This window comes from Brassica rapa, unplaced genomic scaffold (genome assembly GCF_000309985.2).
Source record: "Brassica rapa cultivar Chiifu-401-42 unplaced genomic scaffold, CAAS_Brap_v3.01 Scaffold0632, whole genome shotgun sequence".
NCBI lineage: Eukaryota > Viridiplantae > Streptophyta > Magnoliopsida > Brassicales > Brassicaceae > Brassica > Brassica rapa.
The window spans coordinates 38,613-43,582 of NW_022610572.1; the positions used below are offsets into that span (position 1 = coordinate 38,613).

General features: G+C 36.4%; 1 long non-coding RNA gene across 4 annotated transcripts; it reads right to left on the reverse strand.

The window, feature by feature from the left end:
• Nucleotides 1–219: 219 nt before the first annotated feature.
• Nucleotides 220–4,902, reverse strand: LOC117130672. 4 transcript variants are annotated; one of them, XR_004453980.1, is made up of 2 exons: nt 4,791–4,902; nt 220–563 (listed from the first exon to the last, which is right to left on the reverse strand). It is a non-coding gene; the product is annotated as an uncharacterized LOC117130672 (long non-coding RNA). The 4 variants fall into 4 exon arrangements; XR_004453983.1 differs by lacking the exon at nt 4,791–4,902 and adding an exon at nt 3,211–3,309; XR_004453981.1 differs by lacking the exon at nt 4,791–4,902 and adding an exon at nt 2,328–2,668.
• Between the last annotated feature and the right edge of the window lie 68 nt (nt 4,903–4,970).

Sequence of the window (4,970 nt, forward strand, 5' to 3'; positions counted from 1 at the left end):
TCGTCATCCTAACTCCTATGAGATTTATTCAACTTCCTGGTGGTTCTCCACTACTTTTGTATCAAAACTCAAGCTTCTTACATCGCGATTAATCCTGGTTTGACTAGAATGACAAAGAAGTTGTCATATTCCCAAACAAGAAAACTGGGATCACCTGATTTGAAAGTGGGATAGCTTCTTTATCCTAACTCCTATGAGATTTATTCAACTTTCTGGTAGTTCTCCACCACTTTATGTATCAAAATCAAGCTTCTTACATCGCGATTCATCCTGGTTTGATTATAATGACAAAGAAGTTGTCATATTCCCAGACAGGAGAACTAAGGATCACCTTATTTGAAAGTAGGATATCTTCGGCATCCTAACTCCTAAGAGATTTATTCAACTTCCTGGAGGTTTTCCACTACTTTATGTATCAAACTCAAGCTTCATACATCGCGATTAATTCTGGTTTGATTAGAATGACAAAGTAGTTTTCATATTCCGAAACTGGAAAACTTGGGATCACCTGATTTGAAAGTGGGATTGCTTCTTCATCCTAACTCCTATGACATTTATTCAACCTCCTGGTGATTCTCCACTACTTTTTGTATCAAAATCAAGCTTCTTACAACGTGATTCATTCTGGTTTGATTAGAATGACAAAGAAGTTGTCAAATTCCCAAATAGGAAAACTGGGATCACCTGATTTGAAAATGGGATAGCTTCTTCATCCTAACTCCTATGAGATTTATTCAACTTCCTGGTGGTTCTTCACAACTTTTTGTATCAAAATTAAGCTTCTTACATTGTGATTCGTCCTGGTTTGATTAGAATGACAAAGTAGTTGTCATAATCCCAAACAGGAAAACTGGGATCACCTGATTTGAAAGTGGGATAGCTTCTTCATCCTAACTTCGATGAGATTTATTCAACTTCCTGGTGATTCTCCACTAAATTATGTATCAAAATCAAGCTTCTTACATCACGATTAATCCTGGTTTGTTTAGAATGACAAAGAAGTTGTCATATTCCCAAACAGGAAAACTGAGATCAACTGATTTGAAAGTGGGATAGCTTCTTTATCCTAACTCCTATGAGATTTATTAAACTTCCTGGTGATTCTCCACTACTTTATGTATCAAAATCAAGCTTTTTACATCGCGATTCATCCTGGTTTGATTAGAATGACAAAGAAATTATCATATTCCCAGAAAGGAAAACTGGGGATAACCTAGTGTGAAAGTGGGAAAGCTTCTTCATCCTAACTCCTATGAGATTTATTCAATTTCATGGTGATTCTCCACTACTTTTTGTATCAAAATCAAGCTTCTTACAACGCGATTCATTCTGGTTTGATTAGAATGACTAAGAAGTTGTCAAATTCCCAAACAGGAAAACTTGGGATCACCTGATTTGAAAGTGGGATAGCTTCGTTATCCTAATTCCTATGAGATTTATTCAACTTACTGGTGGTTCTCCACTACTTTATGTATCAAAATCAAGCTTCTTACATCACTATTCATCCTGGTTTGATTAGAATGATAAAGAAGTTGTCATATTCCCACACAGGAAAACTGAGGATCACCTGATTTGAAAGTGGGATAGCTTCGTCATCCTAACTCCTAAGAGATTTATTCAACTTCCTGGTGGTTCTCCACTACTTTATGTATCAAAACTCAAGCTTCTTACATCGCGATTCATCCTGGTTTGACTAGAATGACAAAGTAGTTGTCATATTCCGAAACAGGAAAACTGGGGATCACATGACTTGAAAGTGGGATTGCTTCTTCATCCTAACTCCTATGAGATTTATTCAACTTCCTGGCGGTTCTCCACTACTATATATATCAAAATTAAGCTTCTTACATCGCGATTCATCCTGGTTTGATTAGAATGACAAAGAAGTTGTCATATTCCCAAACAGGAAACAGGGATCACCTGATTTCAAAATGGGATAGCTTCTTCATCCTAACTCCTATGAGATTTATTCAACTTCCTGGTGGTTCTCCACAACTTTTTGTATCAAAATTAAGCTTCTTACATTGCGATTCGTCCTGGTTTGATTAGAATGACAAAGTAGTTGTTATAATCCCAAACAGGAAAACTGGGATCACCTGATTTGAAAGTGGGATAGCTTCTTCATCCTAACTTCGATGAGATTTATTCAACTTCCTGGTGATTCTCCACTAAATTATGTATCAAAATCAAGCTTCTTACATCACGATTAATCCTGGTTTGTTTAGAATGACAAAGAAGTTGTCATATTCTTTAACAGGAAAACTGAGATCAACTGATTTGAAAGTGGGATAGCTTCTTTATCCTAACTCCTATGAGATTTATTAAACTTCCTGGTGATTCTCCACTACTTTATGTATCAAAATCAAGCTTTTTACATCGCGATTCATCCTGGTTTGATTAGAATGACAAAGAAGTTATCATATTCCCAGAAAGGAAAACTAGGGATCACCTGGTTTGAAAGTGGGAAAGCTTCTTCATCCTAACTCCTATGAGATTTGTTCAACTTCATGGTGATTCTCAACTACTTTTTGTATCAAAATCAAGCTTCTTACATCGTGATTCATACTGGTTTGATTAGAATGACAAAGAAGTTGTCAAATTCCCAAACAGGAAAACTTGGGATCACCTGATTTGAAAGATGGATAGCTTCGTCATCCTAACTCCTATGAGATTTATTAAACTTCCTGGTGATTCTCCACAACTTTTTGTATCAAAATTAAGCTTCTTACATTGCGATTCGTCCTGGTTTGATTAGAATGACAAAGTAGTTGTCATATTCCCAAACAGAAAAACTGGGATCACCTGATTTGAAAGTGGGATAGCTTCTTCATCCTAACTCCGATGAGATTTATTCAACTTCCTGGTGATTCTCCACTAAATTATGTATCAAAATCAAGCTTCTTACATCACGATTAATCCTGGTTTGATTAGAATGACAAAGAAGTTGTCATATTCCCAAACAGGAAAACATAGATCAACTGATTTGAAAGTGGGATAGCTTCTTTATCCTAACTCCTATGAGATTTATTCAACTTACTGGTAGTTCTCCACTACTTTATGTATCAAAATCAAGCTTCTTACATCGCGATTCATCCTGGTTTGATTATAATGACAAAGAAGTTGTCATATTCCCACACAGGAGAACTGGGTATCACCTTACTTGAAAGTGGGATATCTTCGTCATCCTAACTCCTATGAGATTTATTCAACTTCCTGGTGATTCTCCACTACTTTATGTATCAAAATAAGGCTTCTTACATCTCGATTCATCCTGGTTTGATTAGAATGACAAAGAAGTTGTCATATTCCCAAACATGAAAACTAGGGATCACCTGATTTGAAAGTGGGATAGCTTCTTCATCCTAACTCCTATGAGATTTATTCAACTTCCTGGTGGTTCTCCACTACTTTATGTATCAAAATTAAGCTTCTTACATCGCGATTCATCATGGTTTGATTAGAATGAGAAAGAAGTTTTCATATTCCCAAACAGGAAAACAGGGATCGACTGATTTGAAAATGGGATAGCTTGTTCATCCAACTCCTATGAGATTTATTCAACTTCCTGGTAATTCTCCACTACTTTATGTATCAAAATAAGGCTTCTTACATCTCGATTCATCCTGGTTTGATTAGAATGACAAAGAAGCTGTCATATTCCCAAACAGGAAAACTGAGGATCACCTGATTTGAAAGTGGGATAGCTTCTTCATCCTAACTCTATGAGATTTATTCAACTTCCTGGTGGTTCTCCACTACTTTATGTATCAAAATCAAGCTTCTTACATCGCGATTCATCCTGGTTTGATTAGAATGACAAAGAAGTTGTCATATTCCCAAACAGGAAAACTGGGATCACCTGATTTGAAAGTGGGATAGCTTCTTCATCCTAACTCCTATGACATTTATTCAACTTCCTGGTGGTTCTCCACTACTTTATGTATCAAAATCAAGCTTCTTACATCGCGATTCATCCTGGTTTGATTAGAATGACAAAGTAGTTGTCATATTCCCAAACAGGAAAACTGGGATCACCTGATTTGAAAGTGGGATAGCTTCTTTATCCTAACTCCTATGAGATTTATTCAACTTCCTAGTGGTTCACTACTTTATGTATCAAAACTCAAGCTTCTTACATCGCGATTCATCCTGGTTTGATTAGAATGACAAAGTAGTTGTCATATTCCCAATCAGGAAAACTGGGCATCACCTGATTTGAAAGTGGGATAGCTTCTTCATCCTAACTCCTATGAGATTTATTCAACTTCCTGGTGGTTCTCCACTACTTTATGTATCAAAATCAAGCTTCTACATCGCGATTCATCCTGGTTTGATTAAATGACAAAGTAGTTGTCATATTCCCAAACAGGAAAACTGGATCACCTGATTTTGAAAGTGGATAGCTTCTTTCATCCTAACTCCTATGAGATTTATTCAACTTCCTGGTGGTTCTCCACTACTTTTTGTATCAAATTAAGCTTCTTACATCGCGATTCATCCTGGTTTGATTAGAATGAAAAAGAAGTTTTCATATTCCCAAACAGGAAAACAGGGATCGCCTGATTTGAAAATGGGATAGCTTGTTCATCCTAGCTCCTATGAGATTTATGCAATTTCCTGGTGATTCTCCACTACTTTTTGTATCAAAATCAAGCTTCTTACAATCGCGATTCATCGGGTTTGATTAGAATGACAAAGAAGTTGTCAAATTCCCAAACAGGAAAACTTGGGATCACCTGATTTGAAAGTGGGATAGCTTCTTATCCTAACTCCTATGAGATTTATTCAACTTCCTGGTGGTTCTCCACTACTTTATGTATCAAAATCAAGCTTCTTACATCGCGATTCATCCTGGTTTGATTAGAATGACAAAGAAGTTGTCATATTCCCAAACAGGAAAACTGGGGATCACCTGATTTGAAAGTGGGATAGCTTCTTCATCCTAACTCCTATGAGATTTATTCACTCTT